Raw genomic sequence first — 13,809 nt, 5'->3', positions numbered from 1 at the left:
CCAAATTTTATGCTTATTTCTTTTCTAGTGCTATCAATTTTCTGACATTTAACATAGGCAGGAAAACGTTCTCGGTAAATTGAGCATTTGAGTCTACAAATGTCTTCAAGCATTCTGGCAAGTTACATATATCCCACGTTGCTTTTGGTTGCCCATCTCTTCTTTGCTTCAAACCCCCACGTGAGTTTCTTCTTTTTTCGGGCAGTCCTGTGAATTTTTAGTCTCCATTTTTGGCTTTTACAAAATTGTGGCAGACAACTGCTTTGGCAATTTTTACACCAAGCTCTCGAGTAGCTAGCTGGTTGCTGAGATCCTCAGCCTTCTCAATATTCCACTCCTCCACAGCCTGCTCCATCCTCTTTTTGAGGCCTTCTCAACAGTTTTCCTTTTAACAGAGGGGTCAAACCTATCATCGACTCCAAAATACTGAGGAAGCTCCTTCCACTGGACTGCATTTGAGGACTGTTCAATTCCGCGTATCTAAGGGAATTCCAGAAGGACACTCCTCTTAGGCATTTACATTTGACTCTGTTTCACTTTTTGCTTCATCTGTTGTGAAATCTATGATTTCTGCTTTTCTGAGGTTCCCATCCTCTTTATCTTCCTGTAAGTTAAGCCTAGAGCTCTCCAATGTAGCTTCATCTTCAGAGTTTGACTCAACATCACTTTCATGTAGGCCAGGAGGTACCAGCCCACTCGATATCTTTTCTTCTGTCAGGAAGCAGCCGCCTGGCAGCCATCTTAAGACCCTGTCAACCAAATAATTTTTTAAGAAATAATTTTTGTGGGAAGTCATTGTCGTGTATTATTTCAGTGTTATGTGGGCTTTATATAAAATAATATGGACATTTTACTTCTATTTCTATGCTGTGTAACAGTTTAAAATGATTGATTTCTTGCTTTACCATCTTTTTCTTTCCTTTCTTTTTTTTTGAGACAGGGTCTCACTCTGTCACCCAGGCTAGAGTGCAGTGGCATAATCTTGGCTCACTACAACCACTGCCTCCCAGGCTCAAGCAATCCTCTCACCTCAGCTTCCAGAGTAGCTAGGACTGCAGGTGCACACCACCATGCCCAGCTAATTTTTGTATTTTTTAACAGATGGAGTCTCACTATGTTGCCCAGGCTGATCTCAAACTCCTAGGTTCAAGCAATCTGCTGGCCTCAGCTTCTCAAACTGCTGGGATTATAGGAGTGAGCCACCACACCCAGCCTATATTTTTCAATTAATTAATTAATTTTGGAGGAGACGAAAAACATTCAAATCATAGCACTCACTAATAAAAAACTGGAAATAAAAACAAATGCCAAACAAACCAGGAAGGATTAGTTTATGACATAGTCAAACAATAGAGTAATGAAAATGGATAAATTCCAACTGCATACCACAGTGTGGATAAATCTTAAAAATACAATGTTGAAGCCGGGCGTGGTGACTCATGCCTATAATCCCAGCACTGTGGGAGGCTGAGGCAGGCAGATCACCTAAGGTCAGGAGTTTGAGACCAGCCTGGCCAACATGGTGAAACCCCATCTCTACTAAAAATACAAAACTTAACTGGGAGTGGTGGCACGTGCCTGTAATCCCAGCTACCTGGGGGGCCGACGCAGAAGAATCACTTCAACCTGGGAGGCAGAGGTTGCAGTGAGCCGAGATTGTGCCATTGCATTCTACCCTGGGCGACATGAGTGAAACTCCATCTCAAAAAAATAAAACAACACAAAAAACAAAAAAAAACCAATGTTGAGTTCTAACAGCCCAACATAAAAGTATATTTATACTCTAATTCTATTAATGTACACTTAAAACACAGACCAAAGCAAACCATATTGATTAGGAATGAATAATCAGGTGGTAAAAGTACAAAGCAATGCAAGGAAAGACTGAAGTCAAGATAGGGCTATCTCTGTGCAGGGAAGGGACTGGAAAAGAAAGGAGTGGATTGGGAACCAATACAGGGAAACTTCTGGTGATAATGTTCATTTATCGAACATTTATTAAACAGTGTCGCTACACAAGAGTTTGCTCTATAATTATTCATTGTAGTGCTCGTTGTTGTATGGTATATGCTTCTCTGTATATGTATTATATTTCACAAAGTTGATAAAGCTTATACAACAAAGAAAAGGTTCATTACTGAAAACAGATACCAACACCCAGGGGAAGGGGTACAACAGAGCTGATTTCAAGAGCCTGGACATGAGGCCCTGAAGAGGAGATCTTCACTTCGTGGCCTAGAAGAAACTCATATTTCTGCCTCATGAGTATCAGTTTGGGGGAGCAGGGGAGTTCTATAGCCTCAATAAAATATCAGTGCAAGGACCCATGTGTTTTTTTTTTTTTTGAGACAGAGTCTTGCTCTATCACCCAGGCTAGAGAGCAGTGGTGCGGTCTTGGCTCCCTGCAACCTCTGCCTCCCGAGTTCAAGCGGTTCTCCTGCCTCAGCCTCCCGAGTAGTTGGGATTGCAGGCATCCGCTACTGTGCCAAGCTAATTTTTGTATTTTTAGTAGAGACGGGGTTTCACCAACTTGGCCAGGCTGGCCTTGAACTCCTGACCTCGTGATCTGCCTGCCTCTGCCTCCCAAAGTGCTGGGATTACAGGTGTGAGCCAGCGCGCCCGGCCGGCAGTTATTCTTTACGGATCTAATTCTGCAGGGCATCAGCCAGGCTCAAGATAGAATTGAGGTGAGGCTATGCAGGCTTCAACCCCCAGATCTGTCTGAAAATGTTCAGTTGAGCTCAATCCTGGGTGAAGAAATGATACCAGAACCCCAGAGTTCCAGTACAACACAGTGGTGTTTCTTTTGTGATGTCATCAACACCTGCTTCTGACCTCACCCGCCCAGAAGTTTCCAATATCATTAAGTGATAGTGGCGGTGGATAACAATGACCTCCTACCAGCTGTGAATTTCTCTTCTTCCAGGGGAGAAGTACTAGTAAAAGAGATTGCTGCTGGCTAAGATTACCCACCGGGGCCTTGGTGAGTGGGGCCCAGTCTGAGGCCAGGGGTAAGAGAGGGCAGAGAGGCCAGGGTTGTCCCAGAAGAAGGGAGGCCTGGATTCTCTTCTGTGGCAGGGCTGAGTGATCATAGGGCCTGACTCCTCCACTGGGGAACACCAGCTTCCAAGTAGGGACAGTGCTGTGTGTCTAGACCTAAGCCTGAAGTCTTCTTCTCTCTAGAAAACCACAACCCTGTGTCTGGTTAGGCAGAGGGCACTGGAAAAATGGTTTTCCATTCCAATACATTTTCCTGCTACTTTCTGCACAGGAAATCAAATTCCCTTCTGTCTGGAAAGGCAGATTAGAGCATGTGATAGGAGCTGAGCTCCCAAAATGAATCCACTTTCTTAGAGAGTTTTTATTTGGCTCTTAGGATCAGGGATACCCTAGAGTATGTGGCTTGCTACTTAAAGTATAAACAGTGTATTGGCTCTGCCTTGAAAATACTGTCCCTGTCAGTGGCATATGTTTATATTCTGGGTCCTGTAGTAAAATCTGTGGTCTGACTCCCATCATCTCCAAGCCCATGGACCCCTGCTTACCCTCTGCCTAGCAGCGTCACCCAATATCAGGCCTTAGGGTGATAGGGACACTGGTGTGTGGCTTTCACTTCCTGCCTTTTCTCTCTCATTTTGATTTTTCCTGAACATCTCACCTGGGTGCTACAGAAAACCCATGTACATTTATGTAGGCTGTGCACAGTTATGAGGGTTTTTTTTGTTATTGTTGTTTTTGCAATTACAAACAATTCTGCAATGAGCATTCTTGTGTGTGTAGGTCTTTGTGAGCTTGAGTGTGTATGATGAAATTATTTCTAGATAACAGAGGCAAGTTCCCAGGCCCACCATAGGCTCAATAAAACTATGAGGGTTGGGTCCCTGCAGTTGTTCACTGGGCTAGTTTAAGATCTCAGACAATTTCACTGATCACTACAGGCAGTCCAACTTACAACGACTCTACTTACAATCTTTTGACTTTAAAATGGTGCAAAAGCAATATGCATTCAGCAGAAATCATACTTCAAGTATCCATACAACCATTATGTTTTTCACTTTCAGTATTCAATAAATAAAATCATCTAACACAAAGCCCATTTTATAACAAAGTGTTAAATATTCAACATTTTATTATACAATAGGGTTTGTGATAGATGATTTTGCCCAACTATAGGCTAATATCAGTATTCTGAGCGCATTTAAGGTAGGTTAGCTTAAGCTATGATGTTTGGTAGATTAGGTGGTGTGTTTGTCCGTCCTCATGCTGCTAATAAAGACATACCTGAGACCCGATAATTTGTAAAGAAAAGAGGTTTAATTGACTCATAGTTCCACATGGCTGGGGAGGTGTCAGGAAACTTACAATCATGGTGAAAGGGGAAGCAAACGCATCCTTCTTCACATGGCAGCAGAAAGAGAAGTGCTGAGCAAAAGGGGAAAAGCCCCTTATAAAACCATCAGATCTCGTGAGAACTCTCATTATCACAAGAACGGCATGACTCAATTACCTCTCACCAGGTCCCTCCCATGACACTTGGGGATTATGGGAATTACAATTCAAGATATTTGAGTGGGGACACAGCCAAACCCTATCAGGTGGGTTAAATGCATTTTCAACTTATGCTATTCTCCAATTATGATGGGTTCATCAGGATGTAATGTCATCGTCCTAAGTCGAGGAGCATCTGTGTTCCAAATCAGCTAGTGGGACCATCCTAGGCTCTGTCATCCGAGGAAACATAGACTTCACCCCCAAAGCCATTAGAAAGTATTTATTGAGTCAAGGCACAGTGTTCAATATTAAAAATTAAAAGAAAAAGGAGACATAATCTGACCTTAAAAGAATTCATAATCTAATGAGGGAGAAGGTAAATATAAATTAATCTAAATCTCTGATTTCTCATCATTGAGGAAAGGTGTAATTTTGGATGACTGAGTTTTCCAGATGCTGAAGGTTTCTCCCCCAAATATACAAGCTTTATTCCATTTTAACCACTTTTGATTGGGAATACTTTCTAAATACACAGTTGCTTTCCTTTAAAATAAAGGATTTGGTCAATGACTTCTTCTAGTGATGCAGGATGGTTGTTCTGAGCATGTTTCCACTACTACCTTATGATACAATGATGCCTTCAAGGTCTATTGGAATGACCTTATGCTAAGTGACTCCAAACTCCTAAGCTTTGTGGGGTTTTTGTTTGTTTGTTTTGTTTTGTTTTGTTTTAGACGAAGTCTCACTCTGTCACCAGGCTGGAGTGCAGTGGTGTGATCTCGGTTCACTACAACCTCTGCCTCCTGGGTTCAAGCGATTCTCCTGCCTCAGCCTCCCAAGTAGCTGGGACTACAGGTGCACGCCACCATGCCTAGCTAATTTTTGTATTTTTAGCAGAGACAGGGTTTCATCATGTAGGCCAGGATGGTCTTGATCTCTTGACCTTGTGATCCGCCTGCCTCAGCCTCCCAAAGTGCTGGGATTACAGGCGTGAGCCACCGCGCCTGGTCAAGTTTTTGTTTTGTTTTGTTTTGTTTTGTTTGTTTATCATTGTTCTCTCTTCTCTTGCTGTTGACTTTTGCCCTTTTCACTGTACTTGCTTTCTTATTAGTCCTTTTTCCTTCTAACATGCTCCTGCTCATCTGCTGTGGGTTTGAAAATCAGGAAAGTGGCTTCTCCTTTAGGCTATTGGTTCAGCTGCTGCAACAGAGACCAGATAATAGTGACTTTACAAGGTTATTGCTCTCCCATGGGAAAAATGCAAGGTGGTCAGCATTCTAGGGCACTTCTCCAGGTCATCTGGTGACTCAAGTTCTTCCTGCCTTGATGCCCTGTCTCTAGGGGGTTGTCCTGGTCAGCATCATCAAAGCTGCCCTCTCCTCCACCCCATGTCCACATCCCAGTCTTCATAAAGCGGAAAGAGGAAGTAGAGAACAGCCAGCTACCTTTTAAGAATGTGGCCCAGAAATTAAACCTATTACTTCCACTCATATCTCACTGGCTAGGACTTAGTTCATACCTCCACCTGGCTGCGAGGGGTTCTGGGATATGTGGTCTCTAGTAGGGAAGCCGTAAATCCAGGTTTTACCCTTGGGAGCTCTACTGCAAAAAGGAAGAGGGAAAGAAAAGGGGCTCTTAGCAGTCTCTAGCACACTGGATCTGTTGAAATTTTGTGTGGAGTAAGTAAAGGTGGGCTCCGATTGAAGACACAAGGCCATCTGCAGAAAAAGCCCCGCCCCTCCCCTCCCCTCCTCTTCCCTCCCCTCCTCTTCCCTCCCCTCCCCTCCTCTTCCCTCCCCTCCTCTTCCCTCCCCTCCCTCCTCTTCCCTCCTCCTCTTCCCTCCCCTCCCTCCTCTTCCCTCCCCCCTCCCCTCCTCTTCCCTCCCCTCCCTCTCTTCCTTCCCCCCCCTCCCCTCCCTCCTCTCCTCTCCTTTCTGATGTAGATCTCTGTTTTTTTTTTTTCGAGGCCGGAGTCTGTGTCACCCAGGCTGGAGTGCAGTGTGATCTGGGCTCACTGCAAGCTCCGCCTCCCCAGGTTCAGGCCATTCTCCTGCCTCAGCCTCCCGGTAACCGGACTACAGGCGCCCGCCACCCGCCCGGCTAGTTTTTAAAATTGTTTTAGTAGAGCGGGGTTTCCTACATGTTAGCCAGGGATGGTCTCGATCTCCTGACCTCGTGATCCAGCAGCCTCAGGCCTCCCAAAAGTGCTGGGATTACAGGCTTGAGCCACAGCTTGACCTCTGATGTAGATCTCTCTATATTGCCCAGGCTGGTCTTAACCTCCTGGCCTCAATAAATCCTCCTGCCTCAGCCTCCCGAGTAGCTGGGATTACAGGTGTGAGCCTCCGCATCTGGCTTCCATCCCCCTTTCTGTACCTCTCTCTCTCTCTCTCTCTTTTTTTTTTTTTTTTTTTTTTTTGAGGCGAGGTCTGGTTCACATCGCCAAGGCTGGAGTGCAGTTGTGTGATCTCAGCTCACTGTGAGGGTTACTCAGAGTCCTTTTGTTTGGCTGCCTTGTTCTGGATTATGTTCCCCAGACCAGACATTGGAGGTTAACAATGCAGTCATGAGAGACAATAACAGGCATAATCTTTCAGATTTGACAACTCAGGCCAAAGAGCACTCCCACCCCAATACACAAGTAAAAGCATGATAAGTGTTTTCAGTGTCACAGGTAGAAGGGCCTTTCTTCCATTCCTTCCTTCCATTGTCAGGTCCACCCTTCCATGTTCCTTCCTTCCTTCCCTTCCTTCCTTCCTTCTTTCCTTCCTTCCTTCTTTCTTTCTTTCTTTCTTTCCATCTCCTCCCTCCTCCTCCCCTCCCTCCCCTTCCCTCCCTCCCTCCTTCCCTCCCCTCCCCTTCCACCCCCATCCACTCCCTCCATCATCATTTCCTTCCATTCCATTTCATTCCATTACATTCCATTCCACTCCATTCCATTCCATCCACTCATTCATTCCATCCATCATCATCATCAATTGTTGATCTGACTCCTGGCCTCAAGAAATCCCTACCTCAGCCTCCCAAGTAGCTGGGTTTTACAGGTGTAATACACCTGGCTTCTACATACTACTGCATCTTTCTTTTTTTTTTCCCCGAGACAGAGTCTCACTCTGTCGCCCAGGCTGGAGTGCAGTGGTGCGATCTCAGCTCCCTGCAACCTCCACCTCCTGGGTTCAAGTGATTCTCCTGCCTCAGTCTCCTAAGTAGCTGGGATTACAGGTGCCTGCCACCACACCTGACTAATTTTTGTATTTATAGTTGAGACTGGGTTTCATCATGTTGGCCAGGCTGGTCTCGAACTCCCGACCTCAAGTCATCTGCCCACCTCAGCCTCCCAAACTGTTAGGATTACAGGCATGAGCCACCGCACCTGGCCTCTCTTTATGGCATGTCGTTGATGTTTATCAGGTTTCTCCTCTAGGACGTGGATGGGGTTGGGTATGGGTTTAACAGCTGCTGTGATGATGAAGCAGAGAAGGAACAGACAAACCGCTTCTGTTGAGAATTCATGCTGTCCCACCAGACTATGAATAGCATAACTACAGCAACAACAATGAATCTTTGCAGAGCATTTATTTTGTATACAATATTTCATTTAATCCTCACAATCACCCTTTAAGCTTATGATTATTGTTTTTTCCCATTTTCCATATGCAAAAAAAAAAAAAATGAAGCACAGAGAGGTTAAGTCCCATATTTAGGTGGCCCAGCTGGGACTGAAACGCAGGCAGCTAGCATTCCCAGCGCTATTCTTGTATTGATCTGGTTTGTCTTTGTACCCGCCGGTCTTTATCCTAGAAGAGGAGAATACAAGTGTCACAGCAGAGGGGTCTGAGACTCCAACTAGCCCAGCCCTCTCAGAATTACAGATGAGAGGGAAAAACAAAGAGAGATCAAGTGAGCTACCCAAGGTTGCACAGCATGATAGCCGCTAAGCAAGGGCTGGAACCTAGACCCTGATGCCCTGTTGCCACTGAAGAATAGATGGTCAAAAGCCTTCCTGTCCCGTGAATGAAAAAGATAAAAGAATGAGTGGGCCGGGCACGGTGGATCATGCCTGTAATCCCAGCACTTTGGGAGGCTGAGGTGGGCAGATCATGAGGTCAGGAGATCAAGACGATTCTGGCTAACACGGTGAAACCCCATCTCTACTAAAAACACAAAAAATTAGCCAGGCGTGGTGGCGGGCGTAGTCCCAGCTACTCGGGAGGCTGAGGCAGGAGAATGGCGTGAACCTGGGAGGCAGAGCTTGCAGTGAGCCGAGATCGAGCCACTGCACTCCAGCCTGGGCGACAGAACGAGACTCTGTCTCGAAGAAAAAAAAAAAAATGGAATGAGTGGGTGACTGACTGCATAATGGATAGACTTTGACGGAATGTGTCTATGTGGCTCACCCTTGGGTCTTCCTGGGGTGGCTGGGTCATGAGAACCAGGGGGTCAGAGGAAGAGGGAGATGACCAGGGTGTGCCAGTCTGGCAGGGTTGTGTGGAAGGGGGTGCTCTGCTACTGGTTATGGGGAAATCAACCCATGAAAGCATAACCAGCCTTTGAGCCCATCCTCTGGCACCTCATGACCTTGTGTTCACACGGCTTCCTCTGTGGCCTTCTTATATTGCTAACAGCGCTAACTGGTGAAAGGGCGTCACTTTCAGAGAGCGCTGGGCAGTGGCTCCTCTCCCATTAGCTGTCTCCCATTACCTGGTACTGCGAGTGCAGATAATGTCTATGACATGAATGTGCCTAGGCTCCTGCCTGGGAGGGAGAGGCTGTTTACTACTGCCCCTTGTTTTGCACACTGATCTTTGGGGATTGCAAACGCTGGCACCTGTCCTCAGGGTCAAAACCAGTGTCTACATAGCAGAGTGGTCAGGACTTTGATGAAACTCTGAGACCTGCAGGAGTGTGGCCCACCGCAAACTGGAAATGACCCAGCCCACTCCCTTGGGCCTCCCGAGTGGGGCTGTGGCCAATTGCAGATGGCTCCTTTGTTGGGGAAGAAGGAGTCTGGGTAGCAGCTGGGTACCAGCCACTGGGCTGGTGCCAGGACCGGGTCCTTGGGCGGGGCAGAGGGCTACCTTTGTGGGAGTGGGGTGGCTTTTCTTGCTTCTGGCTGATGGACTAAGGAGACTGGGAAAGGGGACAGGCCTCAGGGAGGGCGAGGGGAGGTGGCAAAGAGCTGCCGAGGCCCAGTGCATCAGGGGAGCTGAAGCAAGCTGGAACCAGGGACCGGCAGCCTTGTGCGTTTAAGATGGTAATTTGCAGATGGTTCCTGGTAGCCACAGGGTCTCTGAGGCGGAGCCTGGGTCTTCGCGTAGGATCCGCCAGCCCGGGTTCCCCTGCAGGTCAGAGGAGCCTTGGGGCGGGGCCAAGGTTGGCCCCTGCTTGGGAGGAGCCGGGATGCCTCTCTCGTGGTGATGCAGAAGGGAATTTGCTGACACTCCCTTGCCAGGTGGGGCTGGCTTCGCCCGGCCGGCGAAGAGGAGGACCCGCTGGCAGTCTCCTCCCAGGTGGGGAGCGTGGAGCTTGTCACCGCAGCCTGGCGGCCTGAGCGCCGCGCCTGGGGCTGGGGCCGCGGTGCTGAGGACGCAGATGTGGTGAGCACGCTACGCGGGTGCAGTGACCCGGGCTGGTCGGGCCGGGAAGAAGGGGCGCAGGATCTAGGTCCCCCACGGGGAGGGGGCGGGGAAGGATTGCTTGTTTCTGTGCTTTCTGAGACCTTGCATTGGGAGGGATGGGGGTAGGGGAGACTGCGCCACAATCCCTTGCCACGCTGGCTGTCTCTAGCTTGTACCCAGGAAAGGGTGGCCTGAGCCGCCCACCCGGGAGGGCGTGGCGTTAGTAGACCGGTCTTCACTGGGGTGGGGGGATGGAGGTGGGTAGGAGGTTTGCTTGCGGGGTCCCCGGCCTCCTGCCTGACAGCCAGGTGGGAGTTACCGCTCTGGGCTACCCTCTCCCCCACCCAGGGATTCCCCGGGGCTCTGCCGCCCACTCTCTGGGCTGGGACGGGAGGGGGCAATCTGCTCCGCCGTTATGGGTTATGACAACGTCACTGCTGCGCTGCTGCCAGGCTGGCTGGGCTCCTGGTCCCCCAGGGGAACAATGCCACCCTTTCCCCATGTGCTTCCAAAGAAAGGCTCTTGCCTCCCTACTCGCCCTGGCCTTGAGAGAGAAACATTGTGTTTGGATGAAGGCCCTGGGGAAACTGAGGCCCAGGGGTGTTGTGGCTTGACCAAGGTCACTGAGCAGGCCCTACAGAGCTGGCCTCCCAGGCACTGCCTTCACCGAATGCTCTCTGGAGGGGCAGGGGCCCTTCTTCCTCTCTAGACCCTGGGGCCTCCCCCGACCTCAGCACCACATTTCCTCATCCCTGAGAATGCCAGGAGTTGCAACTTCTGCATGGGGCTCCAGGGTATCATGGGTGTAAGCAGGAATTAGATTGTCTGGGACAGCAGAAAATTGCTCATGAAAAACACTCATCTGAGCAGAGGGGGTGTGAGCCTGTGCCGTTCTTCTGGGTTCAAGGAAAGAATGAGAGTTGGCTTTGAGGAGAAGGCCCGTGCTGAGGGGCACAAGGAGATGAACTTTCTCCTTCAACAGCCTGCAGCACTCCAAGAAGACGTGGTTTCCCTCAAGAAGGGTCCATCTCTTAGCATCCACCCTCTGTGATCACCTCATCCTTGTTCTCTCTCTGGCCCCTGTACCTGGGAGAAATGGGCTACATTCCATCTATTGCCCTCAGAAGTGAACTTTCCCCTCAGAAGTGAATTCACCTTTTTCTTCTCCCGGGGACAGATGACTTTCCCTGGAGGGAAACTGAGGCAAGGAGAGAGTGACATTTTAGAGCTGGAGCCAGATGAGGAAACTGAGGCACGGAGGGTGGAGTGAGTTCTGCAGGTCTCTTACCTACATGCAGGTCTCCTGACTCCCCAGCCACCAAAGGGCAGACTGGAGGGGCCTCTTCCTGTCTTCTCTTTGTACCCCACAGTCCCAGCACTGAGAAGCTGAGGCTGCGAAGGGCCTCCTGACGGGTGTGGAGGTCGATGACAGGGGACAGCACCGGCATTTTCTCCTTCTTCAAGATATGTTTTTTAGTTTCTTGGGAAGGAAGCAGCTTGAAGAGGGGAAATGAAGTCCCTTGGTTACCTTCCCATCATGCCCCCACAGGGGTACACAATTTCTGTAGGCCTGTCGGAGCCAAAAACAGGCATCCCTCCTGCCCAAGTGCCAACAGCTGTGAGCATAGTTGGCTGGGGAGTGGGGATCCACAGGTAGAGGAACTTCAGTTATCTCCCTGAGAGCATCTCTGGATGGGGGGTTTGGGCCAGCACCTGTTTGCCCCAAGTGAAAGGAGTTGCCATGTGCCTGGCTCATGAATTGCTCCTTTTCAGACACCCTCTGAGCACAGCACCCCTGAAGCTGGCCCCTGCTGGCTTCACAGGAGCCTTGGGTTGCATGATGACCACCAGGAGCTGCTGGGGTGACCCTGTGGGAAGGAATGGGGTTCCCAGTAAACCAGATGGGAGCCAGTTGCTTGTGGGATGACTGTATAGTGCCAGAGAGGAGAGGGCCTACCATACTGGAGGGAAACTACACGATATGTGTCCCTCCCAGCTAGCAGAGAAAGGGTCCGGCCTCAGAGAGGCTCCCTGGTGAGAACCAGACTTAAAGAGCAGAGAGCCTGGACCAAGCGCCTCTATTGGCTGGCACTCTGCCCTCAACTTCTCTACCTGATAGCTAGACATGAAAACACCTTCTCCAGACGGGTGGGAGGGCTTTGGAAACTTGTCAAGTGTTTGTTACAGATGGGAAGTATTATTCCTGGAGTCTCTGGTCTAGGTGGAAGCCATCTGTTTCCTGCCTCGATGGCGGAAACATGGTTGTTTCTTCTTCAGAGGATGCCCTCTCCCTCTGTGGCCAGCCTAGAGCACGCTTCTAGGCTGGGAAGGCAGGTCAGCCCTCCCCAGCCCACTTCAAGTAGTGCTTGGGGCCTTGAGGAGTTTCCTTCCCCTATCCCCAGCTGCCCATTACATTTAACATGTTTAACAGGATGTTCACCCCTGTAAAATGAGGGTGTCTAGTGGCACAGTGGAGCTTCCTACAGGCCTGTACCTTCTCCACTGCCTCAACTCTCAAATCCCACGAACTCTGCTCTGATTCTTCCCGGGAAGCGGCGGGTGGAAGAACCGTAAAGATAATGGGCATAAAGTGCTGGGAGCTGTTTGCACAGAGCGTCCAGTTTGCAGGAACCCACGTGGTGCTCAGGCCATGGGCAGGCTCACACTGGGAAAGGCTGTAATGAAAGTGCTCAGCGGAAGTGCTCAGCTTCCAGTGAGATCAGCAGCTTTTAGTGCCCTGTTTTGCCTGAGGTGGGGCCCCGATGCTCACTCTTCTTTCCTCTCGTGGGAGAGCAGTGGTTTTCACAGCTTACACATCAGCATGGGTGGTGTAAATGGAACTCCACATTCTTGCCCATGAGTTGGCTGGTGCAACTCCTGCAAGGTAGGGTTACAGCAGGAGCTGAGATGAGAATGTGGGCAGCTCATGAAGTATGGTGTGTCCTTGCTCTAGATCTGTCTGCATTGCTCAGGCCCAACCGAGGGTGGCTCTTAAGAAGAACAACGTGTGGCCAGTACTCCATGTTCTGTGTTTCTAGGGCAGGATATGTACTCAAGCTGCCACATTCCTTGCCAGCACCCCTGGGACTGGTGCTGAGACATGCAGAGGCAGAGTGGGCGGGGAAGGGGTGCCTCATTGTCACCTCCTCCCTCCTTCTAGTCATTAGGAATGCTTCCCAAAGGGAAACCAAAGCCTAGATCTGCTTAGAAAGGCGGGACTAGGACCCAAGTGTCCCGGGCTCCCACCTTCTGCTTTTCACAGCCTTCCACTCTGCCGTTTGACACGAGCACCCTGAAGATGAGATGGGAAGAGCTGGGCTGGAGGTGAGTGAGTCATGCCCAGCCCGGTGCCTGTAGACCTTCATTCCTGCCAAGCCAGGGCCTCTGGTGTCCTTAGAGGATCAGAGGCAGAAAGACCAGGCCGGCTTCCAACAGGAAACCAAACTGTCCCCTCCCCATTACTAAGTGGCCTGGCCAAGCAAGGTCCTGAAGACAGAAGCCTTCTCCTCACTCTGGCTGGGTCTTCTCAGAGTTGTGCCCAGCCAGGGGCATGCTGGCCTCAGGCCATGGAGTCGCGGCAGAAGAGAAAGTGACCCTAAGGTCTTTGGAGAGATAGGTGGGCAAGATGAAGCTGTGCGTGGTCTGCTGGGATACTGGCTGTCTGTTGGGTTTTGGGTGTTGAGGCCTCATTGCCTTGGGG

At 49.6% G+C, this 13,809-nt stretch overlaps 1 protein-coding gene and 1 pseudogene across 10 annotated transcripts in view; one reads left to right on the top strand and one right to left on the bottom strand.

Annotated features, from left to right (window-relative positions):
* Positions 1-122: 122 nt before the first annotated feature.
* LOC110743809 lies at positions 123-796 on the bottom strand (annotated as a pseudogene).
* Positions 797-2,581: 1,785 nt separating this feature from the next.
* TMEM63C (transmembrane protein 63C) overlaps positions 2,582-13,809 on the top strand; it is an 83,815-nt gene continuing 72,587 nt past the window's right edge. For 6 of the 10 annotated variants that reach the window (XM_021941428.2, XM_021941432.2, XM_021941433.2 and 3 more), the window contains exon 1: positions 2,582-2,983. The gene's annotated coding sequence lies outside the window, so the exon portion shown is untranslated. Of the gene's footprint in view, positions 2,984-8,805; positions 10,089-13,809 lie in introns of those variants that run through there. The other 4 variants (XM_021941431.2, XM_031667937.1, XM_021941430.2 and 1 more) reach the window with 1 other exon arrangement.

Source organism: Papio anubis, chromosome 7, assembly GCF_008728515.1.
Source record: "Papio anubis isolate 15944 chromosome 7, Panubis1.0, whole genome shotgun sequence".
Taxonomy (NCBI): domain Eukaryota; kingdom Metazoa; phylum Chordata; class Mammalia; order Primates; family Cercopithecidae; genus Papio; species Papio anubis.
The sequence above is the reverse complement of the archived record's forward strand: the minus strand, read 5'-3'. Positions and strand labels throughout refer to the sequence as shown.